The following is a 19,459-nucleotide window of genomic DNA, read 5'->3' as shown; positions in this document are numbered from 1 at the left end:
GACAACCAACCAACACCCCCAAACGTTCAGAAACCCGAGTTGGCCCAGAATCTGAGGTGCTCTCTTAGAATTTCATCATACATATAGATGGTGTGATGGCTATTCCTGGTCATCAACTTGACTACATCTGGAATGAACTATGATCCAGAAATGGAGGGCACAACTCTGATCCAGCTCTTGAGACTGGAAGACACAAACAGGCTTCTGACTCGGATCTTGACCTGGAATGATACATGCTCTTGATCCAGATCTTGAGGCAAAAAGCTTAGGCCCAGTGAAGGTAATACATGGCTTTAGTCCCAGGAGACTGAGACAAGCAGATCTGAGTTCAAGGCCAGCCTGGGACAAAGCAAGTGGAAAATCCAGGAATGGTGGTATATACCTTTAATCTGGGTCATATCTTCTGCTGGAGGCCTAAACAGGGACAATGGAAGAAGGAAGGCTCACTCTTCTTTGCCTGCTTGCACTTACTTGCAATCACATCTGTTAGAACCTATCTCTTTAGGATTCCAGCTTACACAGAAGCCCAGCTGAAACAACCAGCCTCATGGGACTGAGCAACTACTAGACTTTTGGATTTTCCATTCACAGCTGCCCATTGTTGGGGTAGTTGGACTATAGACTGTAAGTCATTGCAATAAATTTCCTTAATATACAGAGGCATTCCTTAAGTTCTGCGACTCTAAAGAACTCTGAATAATAAAGATAGCTTTGTCTTTTTGACTTTCTGGCTGAGCAAGACCAGGGGGACTAATTTCTCCATGAGCTGAACAGCTCCTTCAGGTTTGCTGATGAGAAGGACAGACAAGAGCTTTGCACAAAGCTTCAGCCCTTAGGGGTTCCGGGAAAGGGCAGAAGAGCCCACAAGACTCTATGGGCTACCAGGGGCCTGGAAAGGCCATTGAGAGGTTTGGGTCAATGCCTAAGCCTAATTGATTCCTGTAATAACTTCATACTGTAATAACTTTGTAACATTGCCCATAACATGGTTATCTTGCGGGTAATTTTTGTTTGCCCTCTGGTTTCCATTGCAGCAATTGCTAGTAGCACTTATCTAAGGTAAAGTTCATGTGAACTGGTTTTGGGGGTGGGGTGTCAGCAATGGAGGAAACAGAAGAGGTTTGCTTCTGCTGTATAACCAGGCTTGGAGTCTCAGGAGAACGGCCAAGGTAACATTGAGGCCGTGAAAGCTGCCTTCCAGAGCAGACAAACCTACTGTTATGTGTTTCTAAGCTTTCTAGTGAAGAAGAAGGAGCAGTTTCCTAGCTTCTGACTTTTGATGACAGGTAAGAACAGTTTGCTTTGTGATGCATCTGTAGGAAGAAAATGCATCCCTGTCCTACTAAGGGTGTGTGTGTGTGTGTCCGGGGTGGGGGGGGTGGAGAGTTTTGCAGAATAGTGTTGACTCCCTGAGCTAAGCTCTGCCTGCCTAGTGAGTCCTGGCAGGCACCCAGCAGGCTGAGCTGGCAGAGCCAAGGGCATCGTGCATGACCCTAGAGTCTTTCCATTGATCCTTGGCTTGTACCCAGCCCTCCCTGGGTGAGTCAGCCTTCAAGCTGCAATCCTGGCAACAAATCCCAGAAGAACGAGTCTCCCTTCAGGCCCTTCAGATGCCACCGTGTCACCTCCCAAGCCACACAGCTCTGAGAATGAAATGTTCACGGATCCCAAGCAAGAGAGGCTGCTAAGCAGAGCACAGCACAGAGCAAACTCATTGCCCAACCCAGGCCCTGGTCGATTTGCCCCACCCACAGGATCTGCCCCTTGGAGCCTTATTGGGAAGCCCTTCCATTGTCCTGTTCTGGGCTATGGTCAGTGATGCAAATCAAGTTCCAAGTATGGACAGAAAGGAGGTTAGGATAGGCGGCATTTCCAAAGGAAGAAGCAGAACAATTTGCCTCTGTCCTAAAGAGCTGTTTGGGAGGAAAGGACAAAACAGAGGGAGATGACAAAACACAAAACAAAATAAAACAAAAACCAAACAACAACAACAACAACAACAACAAAAACAACAACAAAAAATTGTATATTTGGAAAATTGGAGAGAAGATAGCCCTGGTAAATGGTGGGAACCTGTTTTTGCTTCCCTGTCCCCTTTCCACCCTGCTACAGTCCTATACAAAATATAGGGTCTTGGACCCTCGGTCCTTGACTCTGACCAACTTTTCTGATGAACCAGAATCCTGAGATTGTAGTCTCCATACAAGACCTTTCTCATAGCTAGAGAGTCAGCAAACATGGTAGGTTTGCTGTTGAAAGGACAGCCTTTGGGTGTCCCAGGGAAGTGTGGCCAGGATGCTAACCTCTTGGAATGGCCTCTTTTGGTGAGATGTGCCAGGTGGGCAGGGGTGTTCTGGGGCTTTGGAGGGGCCTCCTTCTAGTTGCTCATCAGTGTCTTTTAGGAATATTTGTCTGTCTCTTAGAGAGACAGGGAGCCATTTACTCAACCCACTGCTTTGCCCTGAAAAATTTCTGGTAGGGAGCATGTTCCTGATACCAGCCTCCATGGTCCCCATGGACACACATCAACACACCCTGAACTTGCCCAGGATTCCTGTAACGTCTCCTACTAGGAAACCTATTCTTTTAATTGCTTTCTTGGCGTGATTCCCAGTGGTGCTGCATCTGCCATCTCAGGGTTGGGATTTGGCACATGGAAATCACTTTGCCACCAAATGAACCTTGACTCAGAGAAGCTCTGAAACCTGGGGTAGTCTGAGCTACTTTGAGTGACAAAGAATGAGAAAAGTATAAGAAGTGAATCAAACTCTTGGGCACAGAAGCCCTTATTTCTCCAGAAACATCTAGAACTGTTGCCACCTTCCTTTCTTTAACACAATTGTGAAATATTTAAGATATACAGAGGTATGAAGAATAATAAACTAAAACCTAGGTACCAATCACACAGTACAAAATATAAAAACACTATTGGGTGTGTTGTGTGCACCTGAAATCCTACCAATTAGGAGGCTGAGGTAGGAAGATTATGAGTTCAAGGCTAGCCAGTATTATATAGTGAGATCCTGTCTCAAAAAAGAAGGAGGAGGATGAGGAAAAGAAGGAGGAGGAGGAGAAGGAGAAGGAGAAGGAGAAGGAGAAGGAGAAGAAGAAGAAGAAGAAGAAGAAGAAGAAGAAGAAGAAGAAGAAGAAGAAGAAGAAGAAGTTGTTCATCATTCAACAACTCAGTGAATCTGTCAGATCAATAAGTAGTTAAGACTCCCAGAGATGCCTCCACATCTCCCTTCTCCTGTTACAGGTAAATGTTATCTCTTTTGGTGTTTATCCCTCCCTGTCTTTCCTAGAGTCCTTTTCTACATGTATGTATTCCTAAGCAGTGGATAGCCTGCTTTTCATGCTTCTTGCCTGTGGATAGACAGGGTAGCATGTTACATGCTCTCCCTTCCAAATTACTTTCCTATCTTTCTGTGTTTGTGGGGACACAGTTGATTACAGCGCAGTGTTCTTATGGTCTGGTATATTTTTTCAGTGTATGAATATGAATGCAGATGTGTAGGTTGTCTCCACTATTTCACTGCATAATTCTGTTGTGAACATTCTCCTACATGTTCTGCAAGTACAGACTATGTGAATTTGTAGAAATGGTGTTTCTGAACCATGGAGTATGTGTACCTTTAACTTTATTGCTAGCTACTTCTAAATAATTCTTCAAAAGGTTAAAATAATTTTTAAAAATCACACCAAAGTATTAATGAATTGCTCTACCCTAGTCTGCCAATCTCTCTCCCCATACCTCCCTCTCTCCCTCCCACTTCCCCTCTCCCTGTCTTTCTCCTTCTGACCCACCTTCTCCTGTCAGTCAGGTTTCCAGGACATATACATCACACTCAATTTAAGAGTGGGGTGAGGAGACAGTTGAATAAAGAACATTTTATGGTGCCCAGGCAGATAGCTTGTTTAGTCAGTAAAATGCAAACTGTAAAAACATGAAGAACTGACTCTAATCTTCAAAATCTACATTTTTAAAAAATATAGGCTTGGTAACACATGCTTGCAATTCCGGAACTGAGAAGGCAGAGATAGGCAGATCCCTGGGGCTCACAGGCCAGCCAGAGAGTTTTCTGGAAATTGAGAGACTGTCTCTCAACAAAACAAAACAGAGCACAAAACAAACAAACAACAACAACAAAATTCCAGGGTGGTGTCTCCTGAGAAATGGCACCTGAGGTTGACCTCAGGCTTCTCCATACACATGAACACATATGTGCACCAACACAAGCATATATTGGCATACATATATGCAAAGAGAGACATAAACACAGAGACAGACAAAGAGAGAAAACAATTAGCAAAAATTCAGGCAGGGGATAAGAATACCCATGAGTTCTAACTCATGATAGCACCCTAGGCTGGTGACTGAATATCCTTGGAGGTGAACGGATAGGTGGTTATGAGGACAGAGTTAGTGTCTTAGGGTTTCATTGCTATGAACAGACACCATGACCAAGGCAACTAAGGACAACATTTAACTGGGACTGGATTAGAGGTTCAGAGGTTCAGTTCATTATTATCAAGGTGGGAGCATGGCAATGTCCAGGCAGGCATGGCGCAGGAGGAGTTGAATGCTCTACATCCTTATCTGAAGGTTGCTAGGAGAAGACTGACTTCCAGGTAGCTAGGATGAGGGCCTTAAAGCCCACACCCATAGTGACACACCTAAGAACATCACACCTACTCTAACAAGGCCATACCTCCTAATAGTGACATTGCCTGGGCCAAGCATATACAAAGCACCACAGAGAGGTCTTTTTAATAGAACTTCCAGACAGGAGCTGTATTAGTCCCTTTTACACTATTGTAACAAAATACTAGAGCTTGGACAACTTATAAAAAAACCCAAGTTTATTTTGTTTGTAGTTTTGGACGCCAAGCATTGAAACAGCCTGTACTGACTTTGTCATTATATCATGACAGATGACATTATGGTGGTGAACACAGAAAAAGGTTCAAATGGGAAGACAAGACAGGAAGTCAGATAATGGAGAGGGACCACTAAACTAACCAGAATCCCTGGAGAATTATGCAGACTGTTTTTAAGGTCGGTGCCCCCAAGGACCTCCCACCAGGACCCACCTCTTAAAGACCTCACCATTTTCTCCATAACCACATTAGGACCTATACATGGACTGTGGAGAACATGTTCAAGCTGGAGCAGAAATTGTACTTTGGGTTATAAGATATAGCTTCAGGAAACTTAGCGTTAACCCAATGAGTTTAGAGATTTAGTGCCAGCTTAATATAAAGCGAGCATTCAATTTGTCTCAGCTAGACACTACTCTAAACAGAGAGATGTTCCTGGGGAGAGAATTTTCATAGTTGCCAATTTCAATCTGTGTTCTGTGTTAAATCACTGGGTAAAGCCAAGCATGGTGGCACACACCTTTATTTTCAGCATTCAGGAGGCAGAGTCAGGTGGATCCCTGTGTTTGATGGCCAACCTCAAACTATAGAGTAAATTCCAGGAAAGTAAGGACTCTACAGAGAAACCTGTCTCAAAAACCTAACCAACCAAGCCAACCAACCAAGCCAACCAACCAGCCAACCAACCAGCCAACCAACCAGCCAACCAACTAACCAACTAACTAACCAGCCAATGAACAAGCTAAGCAACCAAGCAACCAAGCAACCAGCCAATGAACCAGCCAACGAACCAGCTAAGCAACCAAGCAACCATCCATCCATCCATCGATCCATCCATTGATCCATCAATCCATCGATCCATCCATCATCCATCCATCCATCCATCCATCCATCCATCCATCCATCCATCTATCCATCCATCCATCCAGTCAGCCAGCCAGTCAGTCTGACAACCAACCAGACAACCATGCAACCAAATAAGATCTATCACTGAAGGTTATTCTTCTTATAACCATTTCCCTAACAAAAAACAACAAAACAAAACAACAAAAACATGTGTGGTGGGGCTTTTCCAGTTGCAGGCTCTCATGACTTAACATGAAGTCTGCCTTCTGGATATTAATGATCTGATTTGGGGTGGTGACTCCAATAATCTGGAGACTAAATTTCTCACTCTGTCTTCAGGTTTTTTTCTATGGGAAATATCAGATTTCATAAACTGAAAAAACAATCTTGAAGGAATAAATGGACAGTCATGTGTCTCTCCCTCACAGCTTGTAATTATTATGATTTTTATCACATCCGATTCATCTTCTCATAGAGAGCTTTTGTTTAGACAAGCTAGAAGGTTGCAGGCTGACAACTGTACTAACTCCTTTAGCTTGTATTTCCTGAGAATGGGGTGTTTGAGATGCAGAAGCTCAAGGCCTGTCTCTCCTCAACACTGAACAGTCAAAGAAAGCAAGGCAAAATAATAGGTACACCCTGCTCCTGTGACGAGCCTTTCAGACCCTTTGAATTTGAGTGGGCATTTAAATCCAGTTATTTTTAAGACTGCTTTTTTTTTTCCATCTTGGATAAGTGTATACATGAGAGGTTACATTGTATGTGGAGGTCAGAGGTTAGAGGAGTGTTTTTTTCCCCACTACCATATGGGTTCTTGGGATCAAACTCAGGTTGCTGTATTTAGTGGGCAAGCGCTTTTACCTGTTAAGCCATTTAAAATTTTTTTTGTTAGTTTTTCAAGACAGGGTTTCTCTGTGTAGCCTTGCCTGGCCTTGAACTCACAAAGATATGCCTGCCTGGAATTAAAGGTGTGAGTCACTCACTATGCCTGACTCTCTTGAGCCGTTTTGCTGGCCCCCAATCCAGACGTTTTAAATGAATCTCAGTGGTAGAGAACACTTAGCATCCATGAGGCCTTGAGTTTAATTTCTAGCATCAAAGAAAGAGAAACTTTTCTCCTTCATGTATCCTACAAATATCACGTATGCATCCTCGGATGTCAAGCACAAAAGGAAATGAAGAACGGTACATTTGCTTCCTCGGGGCTTCTGAGCTAGCGTTATCCTTTCTGTGAATCTTTTTAGTTCATTATTCCTCATGAGCTTTTCTTTCCCTGTTAGCCTTATACTGGCTAGTGTTCCATGCAACCCTCTGCTTAGTTCACTTCACATACTTTTCTAGAGGGCTCTCATGCTCACTCATTGCTTTAGGAGAAGCCAATGTATTAAGGGTTCCCAAATCTCTGTACTTAACCTTTTTCAGACCCCAATGCTCTCCATGCTGTTAGCTGGGGGCTGAGCCTTAGAGGTTAAAGGGATAAATAAATGGGTTATGAGGACAGAGTTGGAGAGACTCCTAGTTTTGGGATTGAAGGTTGAAACAGCCTGCGCTGGCTCCGGTGGTGGTCCTCCTGGCTACCTTACGTCATAGCATCATGCACACCAGTATGCCTCATCTGGAGTATGTCAGATTTGCCTTCTTTGTTTCTAGTTCCCTCCCGTTTCGATTTCAGCAGTAGGCGTTCCATCCTGAGCTCTATTGGTTCCCTCTCCATTTCATGCATTGCTTGTGTTGGCTTGCACTCCAAGGAGCTGAGACTTAATTGTCCTTAAACTAAGTAAATGTTTGGCACACAGTACAAATACTGTACTAGTTAGGATTTTCTAGAGAACAGAAATGATACAATGAATCTATACATTTAGGAAGGGGATTTAGTAGAGTAGCTTACAGGGTGGTCTTGTGAGTTAAAAATGGCTGTCAAGCAATGGAAAGTGCCAGAATCCAGTAGTTGTTCAGTCCACGAGGCTGGATGCCTCAGCTGGTTTTCAGTCTACAGCAGAAGAATCTTGAAGAAGTAAGCTCTAATACTGGTGAAGGAATGGACTGGCCAGGGAGAGTGAGAGCAATGAAGGCAAAGAGCGAAAGCTTCCTTTTTTCCTGTTCTTTATATAGAATGCCACCAGAGGTGTGGCCCAGATCAAAGGTAGATTTTCCTACTTCAAAAGATCTGGATGAAAACAATTCTTCCCACTTCAAGTGATTTAACTAAGAAAACATCTCTCACAGGTGTACCCAGTCATTTTAGGTTTTAGTTAACAAACTAGAAAAGCTGACAACCAAGAACAGCCATGGCAATAATGACATGGGTCAACTCCTAATGTCAACAGTATATTAAGGGTGGTCTTAGTTATGGTTTCTATTTGTTGGGATAAAACACCAAGACTAAAAGCAACTTGAGGAAGAAAGTTTACGATCTTACACTTCCAGTGAAGGGAGTCAGGGTAGGAGAGGCAGGAACAGAAGCAGAGACAAGGAGGAACACTGCTTCTTGTCTGCTTCCCAAGGCTTGCTCAGCATGCTTCCCTATACTTCTAAAACCACTGGGCCAGAGGTGGCAATATCCACAGTGGGTCGGACCTTCCCATACCAATCACCAATTAAGAAAGTGTCCCACAGACTTGACTAGAGGTCAGTATTTGGAGGCATTTCCTCAATTGTGACTTCTTCTTCTCAGATGACTTGTGTAAAGCTGATATAAAACTAATCAAGACAAATGCCTTATGTTTGTAACAGAGTTTTGAATTGTAGTCTATCATTACCTCGGCTTATATACGAAGAAACTTACAACCAGAGTGCGAGGAGCGTTGTTTCTGTGGCTTGCAAGTGGTAAGTAGAAGAGTTAGGAATCTGAACTCTATATTCATGGAATGAGTTGTCCCATGAGTCCCCTTGTTCAGTTCCTTAAGACATTTGGATGGGAAGCAGGTACAAGCATGAACTAGGAGGCAGTATGAAGGGGTCTGGGTGGGGTTCTGTGTTACATACGGCCAACACAAGCCATTGCAGGACTCTGAGTTGATCTGGAAAGACCTTATAGAGAACATTGCACTTAAACTGAGCTTCAAAGAATGAATGAGGGTAAGGAGGCTGCCTAGATTGTTGGATACCACAGGGAGGTTGGTTTTCAAAATCTTGCCATGGCTGGATAAATACAATATATGAGAGGCAGCTGGGCTCGGGGGCTTGGTTAGTCTGACCAGGAAGGAGGCAGGAGCTTTTGCTTTGTTAAGGAACAGAGACCCATTTTGCATATGTCCTTCAAATCAGATCAGATTTTAATCAGCCCACAACTCTGGCTAGCCAGTGTGAGCGTGGTTTGGGATAAGAACAGATGGAACCGAAAGACCATGTTAGAGACTCCTGCAGCAAGCTTAGGTTAACTCTTGTTTGACCAAACTTCCTCTGGGGAGACACAACACAGACTCAAGCCAGATAGGCAGCCCATGACAGACCAAAGTCTAGATACCACCAAAGTCCAGCTTGGAGAGCCAGTGAGTTTTATTGAGGTTATTTACAGGAGCAGAAACGACTCAAAGACAGCTGCATCACCAAAGCCCACGCCAGTATGGGTGACAGTTCTCAAAATGCTGGAAAACTTGGAGCACACTGCGCAGCTTTTAGGCAACTGAGAGTGTTGTTTTCAAGTGACTTGGTTGGTCTAAACATCTTCCAGGAGTCTCATCTGTTTTCTATATCTTCCAGGCTGCTTGGCTGGTCTCAGTGTCTACTTTGTAACTTGGCTTTTCTACCCTGGCAGGGAGGAGCCTAGTGAATCTGGTCACTTTCAGGGACTTCCTGAAGTTATTTTGCTTTGTTTACCTTGCTGCTTAATGGGCTTCCCTGCCAATTTCCAGTCTCTGAGGAAATTGTTACAAAGTCACACTGCAGATTATTGTTTCAACAATTTCTCTGCTTTTTCAAAGCAGTACCCAGTCCCTGAGAGTCTTAACATGTGAATAAACAATGGTGTAGTGAGGGGGAAAAGCAGAAATGCTTAATAGCCCTTGGGATGAAGCTTCTAATGCATAAATTGCCAGAATTTAAAGGGAGAGGGATGACTGACTCTCGGCTGTTTCTGACTTCCCACCATACCTCTCTACACACTGACTTAATTTCCTCTCTCACACCTCCCAGAGCTCTGGTCTTAGTATTTTGTGGTTAGCTTGGCTCTGGGAAAATATACTAGAAGTCATGGGAGATTGAAAGACAGGAGGATAGAGAGATCAGAGAATATGTCAGAGGGCGTCTACAAACATTACTGTAAAGGCAACGGGATGATATTTCAAATGTGTTTCAGCACAGATCATATAAACATATTTATTTTTTAATATACCCCCTGTATCTTTCGACTAACCATATGTTGTGCATAATATATCTCAATGCTTGTATCTCAGGATGGGAATAGCAGAAGCATATGTTAGCCGAGTTCTATTAACTCTAGGGACAATATGACTGAGTTACGAGATATTGTGGCTACATGTTTCAGTAACATATGTTACCCATAAGGAACCCCAAGCTTTAATGTGTAATATAGTCTGGACTGGACTGACAAGTGGATTGGAGTCAGCCTGAGAAAATGAACATCTTCAGAATGCAGAGTGCTAAATATTTGGGTCAGAAAAATCTTCCTTACAAAACCTGTTTGAATCTCCTTGCTGCTCAGCAATGAAATGGGGAATCTGGATGGTTTAGGTCACTGCTCCTTTGTTCCTAACATCTTGAGAAAACTTGACCCACATATTGCTTTACAGATTATTAGATAAATACCTTATGGGCGAATGGAATGTTTTCTCTGTTCCCATAAGTCTGGAGTGCTGTTCGTTTTGTTCTTATTTGTTCATAACCCACCTGTTTGGAGATGGGTCAAGTAGCCTGAGTGATTACTCTGATGGTCAATCTTCATTATTGATTAATTAGATTGGATTGAGTGGTGCCCAAGAAAATTAGTGGAGCATACTCCTGGGTGCATCTGTGAAGGTGTGTGTGTGTGTGTGTGTGTGTGTGTGTGTGTGTGTGTGTGTGTTGTGTACAAGACACACCTTCAAGGGCCTGGGTGGAATAAAAAGGAAAACAGAAAGTCCTACTCTTTGTGTTTCATCTGTCTGTCTGTCTGTCTCTATTATCTTTCTCTCTTCCTGGCTGGCATGAGGGGAATAATCTCCTCTCACACTCCCACCACCATGTTTTGTTTCATTAAGACCCAGAAACAAAGAACTAGCTGACCCCGGATGAAAATCTTTGAAACTATGTGCCCAAACAGATCTATCCTCCTTTAAACTGACTCTCTTGGGCAAGTTATCCAGGGTATTAAACGACAGCTCTGCCAGCCAGAAATCTTGTGGGAAGGACTTGTTCTTTGAGGGTTCTACTTCTTCAGTTACTAGATGAGGCATGGGCTTTGATCATCCTCACACTCTCTCTCTCCCAAGTGTAGACCCGCGTAGACCCGTTGATTCCTTGCATTCAAAATATTATCTCCAAGGGGATTTTCAAAAGCTTTTGTGTCCTGGTGTCTCAAACAAAAGGAGATGTGTCATTTTGATTGTGTACTTTCCACTCCTGTTTGGAAGTTCCTTGCCCAAGGCACATCTACCTGTTTCCATCTGTGGGCTGTCTTTCTGTAGAGTAAGTCATTGGGAAATCTCACCAGTAGGGTTGCGACTGCCTCTGGGGTTTGCTTAGCTCCCTCCATGCTATAAGAAGTTTTTGAAGTCATGGACCAGGAAAATGATACTTGTGCTAATTAATTTATCATTTTCTCTCCCATATTTAACAAAGGGGTCCTCTTTGAACTCGGTGTTGTGGTCTAGTGGGTACCTTTCTCTGTTTCAGCCTTGAGGAGGGATACCCAGGCTCCTTTAGGAAGTCCATAATATATCTGTTGCCCTACTAACAAAAATTTTCTATTCACATGCATTTAATGTGTTTATAGATTGCAAGTTGTATAAACTACATATGGTTTGCCTTCATAACAACTTGAGAAAGTACATTATATAAGTGGCCCCACTTTGCAGATAAGAAAACTGACTTTTGTAAGACTTGATAAGTAACAGACCCTCTGTAGGGTTTAGGGCTAGGAACAGTGGGCTGGTTTCTCCTGGACTTGGAATCCCACAGAGATTTCTCAACAGCTGAGTTTCTGACTTGGCTGCTTATGTGGACTCAGTGGTAGACGGTATTTTCAGTACAGCTTATAAGTACATGTGGCAGTGTGTGCTCAGAGGCAAAGCATGACCCTGGTCCTTAAAAGGTTTGTGGTCCAAATCAGGGAACTGTGCTTATGTATATTTGAAAGTGACTAAATAGTATAGAGTTGTCCAGTGGAGGAAGAGTGAGAAATAATTATAGGTCAAGTTCGGAGGCTTAAGAAGAGAGGGGAGATAGCCAGTAGTTTTGGGGTTGGGGGAGGCTTAGAAGGGTAATCTTGAGGCTGGGGCTATGCCATTATCTGTTCCTGTTCTCCTCTTCCCTTTAAGTGTTGTGATTATCTCTCTATATTCGAAGAGTATGGAACCAAGACCATCCAATGGTGAGACCATGTGCAGAAGCCTGGAAGGGCATCTTCTGGCTCCTTTATGGGTGGTGACAACTGTGTCTAATGGAAGGCCATGTACTTGACAGGTTTTGGGGTGGGAATGAGGCAGAGTTAGATTCTGGTATGCCCAAAGTTGAGTCTTGATGCTAAAACATCATAGCCATTGAGAGACAGGTTTCTAAACAAGGGGCCAGCATTCTGAAACCATGCGGCAGTGATGTTTTTAGGTAAGAGAAATTAGGGGAGGAGAGAGGATTGTGCTTTGTGCCAGAAATGAGTCTGCGTTAAATGTGTCGAACTCTTTGAAACCAGCTTTGGAGAACGCCCCCACACTGTCACGCCACAGCCTGCCCCCACCCAGAGCTATTCCTGGAGGGATTCAGAGTGACAGCAGGGACATATTTAGCTCTGCCAACCATATTGACTTCTAGTGTCACATTGCTTCTTAGGTTCTTTATAGGGTTCCCCTAAAGTTTAAGGAATTTCAGGGAGCTGACGAGATGATGCCCCACCCCCCGGAATCTAGAGATTCAATTTGACCCCCAGACCACACCACGATGTCCACGGAGCTGGAAGTTCCATTGTTTTCTGTGGCTAAGTATGTGAATGACTTTTTTTTTAAACCTTTCTTTTTGAAAGCTGCCTCTCTGGGAAGGTCAAATGCAGTCTAAGAAATAAAATGGGTAACTTAAAAAAAAATGTAGGAAGATAGGTCATTCCCGGGAAAGACCACTAGGGATTAGTTAACAGACAGTGCAAGTGCAAGCCGAAAATTCCAGGAAATAAGTATAAGACAGGCTTCTCATTGAACATGGAACTCTTTCCTGATGAATCTGAAATATAGAAACATTCAGAAAAGCAACCTCCCTTTTATTTTAGTAACTTTTAAAATAAAAGAGGAAGAGAGAGATTAAACATCTAATATAAAATGGGGTTATTTAAATAAATTATGGTCCATTCATAAAATAGAATCCTATGTAGCAGTTAAAAGGAAATTTGGTGAAGTTGCATATTTGTTTATTGGAGCTGTCTGGAAGCTTAAACAAAGGAACAGGGTTTCTTACAATTCTGGAGGCTACAAGTCCAAGATCAAGGTTTCAGCAGGCTTGGTTACTTCTGAGTCCCTTCCCTTGGTCTACACTCTGTGTCTTATTTGTTTTCACCTCCCTCTCTCATTGTATTGCTTTTCCTGGATAGACGTATATGCTGCTATGGCTTGACCATGATTTGTCCCTTCAGAAACGTAAGCTGACTATACTGTTTAGAGATGGGGACCTTTGAGAAGTAATTTGGTGAGATAACTTTACCAGAGTCCAGAGTAGAGCAGAGCATTATAAAAAGAGAAAGACCAGAGGGGATGTGCGCGCGCGCGCGCACACACACACACACACACACACACACACACACACACACACACACGCACTCACACAGATGCACACACATGTGCAGACACATGTAATTCCATTTGGCAATGGCTTCTCTAAACAGTTGAGTTACATTTGCAATTAGAAAAATAAGACTTCTTGTGATAGTCAATTAGACAACAAAAGCAATACATTAGGCACAATGCTTGGTACCTGTACTCATTAGTTTTATGTCAACTTGACACTAACTAGAATCATCAGAGGAAGGAGCTTCAACTGAGAAAATGCCTTCATAAGACTGGGCTGTAGGCAAGCTTGTAGGGTATTTTCTTTTTTTTTTTTTTTTTCTTTTCTTTTTTTTTTTTTTCGGAGCTGGGGACCGAACCCAGGGCCTAGCAAGTGCTCTACCACTGAGCTAAATCCCCAACCCAGGGCATTTTCTTAATGATTGATTGATGGGGAGTGTCCAGCCAATTGCTTGTGATATCATTCCTGGGTTAGTGGTCCTGGGTTTGATAAGAAGGTAGGCTGAGCAAGTCATGGGAATCAAGCCAGTAAGTACCACATGCTCATGGCTTCTGCATTAGCTCCTGCCTCTAGGTTTCTGCCCTGCTTGAGTTCCCGTCTTAACTTCCTTTGATGATGAGCTGTATTGTGGGAAGTGTAAACTGGATAAATTGCTTCGTCAAGTTGCTTTGGTCATGGTGTTCCATTGTAGCATTAGTAACCCGAAGACAGCACCCAATAAGATTAACAAGTGGTAACTACTTTTATTATTATGATAGCAAAGAAGAAAAATTCTCACTTGCAAGGTTGCGTCAAGAGGCACGATGTTCTTAAACCAAGGGTATTAGTGTCAACGAAATACTGTGCAGTTTAACTGATTAAATGGTAGAGAGCCCATCATACATGTGATGCACCCTGCTAAAATCTGCAGAGGAACAAAGGTAGTCAGAGCAAAGCCTGCTTCTCTGTAGCTTGACAATAGCCAGCTATGAGTTCATCTATTCACATCTATATAATCACAGCAGTATGGTGACTGTTTAATGAGGAAATATAGTACTTAGAACTCAATTCACGGCAATAATCATTGTTACTTGTTTGTCTTTTATAGAAAAATGTACCTGGGAAGTAAATTTAGAGGGTAGCTCAGGAAATACAGATTTAGGAATATTACAGAAAGTGCCACCAAAGTATTCAGAGTCCGGACATTCTAGGCATCTCTAGAAACAGATAGAAATGGTGACCAAAGACTGTAGATGATAGGAATGGTGACCAAAGACCACAGATGCTCAACTCCCTTGTACAGAATGGTTTACTTTCCTGTAACGTGATATGCCTTCCTTTGTACCTCATTTCAGCAGTTATTTTATTACTTTTTGAGAATTTTATGAGTCCTATCTACATTATTTCCACTCCTCTTGCTCTGCCTTCAATGTCAAATCATGACCTCTTCTTAATTTATGTATTTATATATTTCTATAATATAGATATTTTCTACTGAGTCCATCTAGTGTTGCTCATATATGTATGTGTTTAGGGCTGACCACTTGGAATTGGATAACCCTTGTAGGATGGGGGGCTTGATCCTGGAGAAGATTGATTCTCCCTCACTTAGAAGCCATTTATTGCCCATAGCTCTTCATCAAGGTATGGGAACTTGGAAGATTTCCTCTGTCTTAGTTAATGTTTTGTTGTTTTGAAGAGACACCATGACCAAGCCAACTTATAACAGCAAGCATTTAATTGGGGCACATAGTTTCAGAGGCACAGATCCTGAGCATCACGGCAGGGAGTGGGACGGCAGGCATGAAGGCATGGCGCTAGAGCAGTAGCTGAGAGCTTATATCCTGATCCACAGCCAGGAAGCAGAAAGAGAACAAGACAGGACCTTTTGAAAATGCAAAGCCCACCCCCAGTGATACACCTCCTCCAAGGTCACACCTTCTAATCCTTCCTAAAACCTGTGAGTCTGTCAGAGATGTTCTCCTTGAAGCTAACACATCCTCCATCCAGACTGGCATGTTTACAGATGTGATTGTCACAGTCTTGTTTAGGTGACCATATTGTTGATATTTCACAGGTACAGCTCTCTGTAATTTCTGTCCTTTAAATCATAACTTGATGTACTTACGTGCACACCTCACACACAAGTGCACACACACATATATACTTAAAAATTAAAAAAATAATTTCTAGGTGACTTATCATACCTAATATAATGTAGAAATATGCAAATAGTAGTTTATGCTATATTGTTTAGAAAATCAAGACTGGACATAGTGAATTCATATGTTACTTTTTTTCTGATTTTTATAAAATATATGACTGGTTGGATCTTTAGATTCAGAGTGTGCAGATGTGGAGCGGGATTGCAGCTGTGATGAAGAGGACAGGGTGTTGTCTTTCAACACTGGGGATCTGACAGAATACCTCTGCACCGCTCCTTTTTGATGACCAAGTGTGTCTTTAGCTACAGTTTTAGCAGAGAGACATGTTACAGCTCTGAGGGCTAGACACAGCTGTTGGCTTCTTTTTCTCCTCCACTTCCCAACACATGACAGATTCTCATGCCTATGTCTTGAAATGTTTGTTGGCCCTAGGCAACCAGTCCTTGGTCATCTCTCTACCACAGCCATCCTCCTGAGTGATAATAGTGGGGTTCTGCTCCCAAGGCTCTGCCCTGGGCTCATGCATTGGCACCAGGTTCTTAACAACATGCCTGCAGTGCATCTGTGACCACATCTGCTCATGGCCTGTGTGTTGCCACTGGAGTCTGAGTCCTCAGCTTATTCCTAAGAGACTAGTTTAGCAAGCCCAGATGGACAAAACTAAAGAGTTCTTGGGCCAGACATAGGGGAATGCTTAGTTTGTGTTTTCATTTTTCCTTTGGGGGAAGTTGTGTGGGACTGGTGTTTTAAGTGAATGAGATGAGGGAAGGAAGAATAACATTTCTGCATGCACGATGTGGCTCTTCTCTGAAGGGCGTCAAGCATTTCTGAAACTGCGCGAACTTCCTGGTGGGCATTTATGAAAACCTATTAGCTTAGCCTCCTACACACCTGGGCTGTATGATGTGCAGTCACAGCACAGCCTGTCCTCTCTGAAGCAATAATGAACTGATCAGTGTGAGCACAGCTTGGGAGAAAGGTAAAGAAAGGGTGGATAGGAGAAGCTGCTCAGTTAGCATTGTGCACTGCTTTATAGTAAACTTGTACTTTTAATAAGTGGAGGGAACTCTGTAAGATAGTAATAGCATGATGGAGCCCTGAATAATGGATGCATCAGCCAGTCACACAGCTCTTTATTGTCACCTACTGAATCTTAAGTACTGTACAGAATTGTAGGTGCTGCATATTGTTCGTCTGGGGTTTCAGTACTACAGACATGTGGGTAATGCATGGTGCTGTGGTGTTAGGATGCTGTGACCTCACTAGGTGACTAAGAGTTTTCAGCATCCTTCTAACTCCTGTAACAGTCAACTGAATTGTCATCTGAATGGAAAACGACCTAACTGGTCGAGTTGGGCAGAGTCTGGTGAATGGGAATTCAGGTGAGAATCCTGGGGGCAGAAATACACCAGGATGCTGGGTGTGGTGGGTCTGTGGGAAGCTAGGCAGCTGTAAGGGAGGGAGGGAGGGAGGGAGGGAGGGAGGGAGAGAGAGAGAGAGAGAGAGAGAGAGAGAGAGAGAGAGAGAGAGAGAGGAGGCACAGGGGGCACAGGGACTCAATTCAGTCTCCCTTGCTATGAACTTCAGGTGACTTTGGGTGAACCCTGCCCCACCCTATGTTTGGTTTCCTTATCCGTAAACAGGTTGTGCCCGCCCCTTAGGCTAGCTGAGGGGATTAAGTGAGATAACCTAAGGAAGGTGCTCAGAACACCTAGTGCCTGGCTGGACTGCTATTGCTCCGGGGTGGGGGGTGGGGGGTGGGGGGAGGGCTAGGGGCGAGCACACAGGAGCTCACGAACACTAGTGGGGAGGAAGAAGGGAGGGGATCTTCCCTGGTTCCCAAGCCTCTCCAGGTCTCGTGTCTGTGGGAAGAATCTGTGGAAAAGGTCAAAGTGAACCATGAAGGTCACTTTGTCAAGGCGTTAGCTTGGGAGGCAACACTTCTCTGACCATCAGCCACATGATCCCTTCTGTACAGATCTTACTCTCTCTCTCTCTCTCTCTCTCTCTCTCTCTCTCTCTCTCTCTCTCTGTGTGTGTGTGTGTGTGTGTGTGTGTGTGTGTGTTTTTCCAGCCCTGGCCTCACAGGCCTAGAGGGCAGAGGACTGTGTTACAGTTGCAGCTGTTCCTGGACAGGCTCCTTCCTGGAACAGAGGGCCTGCAGCCCCTCTGACTTTCTGTGGTGAACAAATCCTGGCTCTTTTTGGACATTCATGTTGGAAATATGAAGTGCGACTTCCCTTGCCCAGGGAAGCCTGAGCCAGCCCAGGCTGGCCTTATCTCTCTACTCAGCCCAGTGTTTGTTTGAAGAAAGTCAAAGCATGTTCTTTTTCTGTTTTCTTCAAAGGGAAGGAGAGAATGGTGCTGGCCACTGCAAGAGGAGAGGGGACTGAGGGTTGTGCGGGTGGAGTGGTCACATCAGAGCTTCTGTTTCAGCCTCTTTGCTTCTGGTTAACTTCTAGGTCTTTCTCAGGCTGTCTTCATGGAATTATTAGACTAGCATTAGTAACTCCAGAGTCAAGGCTCTGCATGGGGCATCCTCTGAGTTTGACTCTGAATGGGCATATTGCCTGGAGTTTATGGGGCTCACGTTGTATTTCATATCTAGAACGTTGCTTATGAAATGTTTAAATTTCTTAATTTCCTGTACTAGTTTTATCTATTAATTGGACCCAGTTCTATAAGAAGCTTAACAACCTCTATGACTCCCCTCACTTGTCAGCTGCCATCTTTTACCTCCAACACCCCTGAAGCACAGGGAACAGGGGAAGCACCAAGTGAGTGACATCCTGGGTGAAGGGGTTTGGTTGACCTGGGCATGACCGTGTCCAGGACTCCAAGGCTTTGAACACAGAGAAACTGGTAAAGCTGTCACCAATGTAGGCCAGGCTCAAGAGGGTTGGCAAAGCTATCCTTGGAGGTGAGGGGGTATCCCAGTATGAGTGTTTATGGAGGAGTGACAGTGTGTAAAAAGACCGGCTACTGCAGGTTCCTCCTCCCGGATGTTTATAGCCTGAGACTTCTTGCTTTTAGAGATCTTCTACCAAGACTAGCCAACCCCTCCTGTGTTTTAGTAAACACCCCAGGTTCAGGGCTGTTAGGGTAGCTGGCCCTACCTGATCCTATATTTTCCTTTACATGTGCCTGTGTGTCTGTACTTTCTTCTTTCCCACGACACCCCAAGTCAGCCTTCCATGACCCAAACCATGCTGTCGTTCAGACCACTTCTTCTCTGCAGTGTTTGCAGGTGACAGGCCCTGGCTCTTCTGGAATGCCACATTCCGTGTCTGCCCATTTATGCCTTCTCTCTTCTCTGCCCCTCTTCCCGTCCCTGAGAACAGGATCCCATCCCCTCTCCAGGAAGGCTCATAATCCTAAACTTTGCCTTCTTTCGTTGAGAGTCAGCTTATTCAGGCGTTTTCCAGAGCTGAGTCCAGCCCCGGGGCCAGGAGCAACCTGTTCATTGTTTGAGATGCTTCTAGGTTCACTCAGACGATACTAGGTCCCTGGGTAGCCTCAGCCACAACTGAATAGGGTATGGCTTATGTGTGAACTCTGGAAAGCCATGCCGAGTTGTGATCTGTTGACTCAGAGCGTCTGTGAACACATTATCCCCTGGATAGAACTTTATGGTGCACACATGGCTTTTCATATCTAGAACATTG

The sequence above is a fragment of the Rattus norvegicus genome, chromosome 8, assembly GCF_036323735.1.
Source record: "Rattus norvegicus strain BN/NHsdMcwi chromosome 8, GRCr8, whole genome shotgun sequence".
Taxonomy (NCBI): domain Eukaryota; kingdom Metazoa; phylum Chordata; class Mammalia; order Rodentia; family Muridae; genus Rattus; species Rattus norvegicus.
This window is presented reverse-complemented; position numbering follows the sequence as displayed.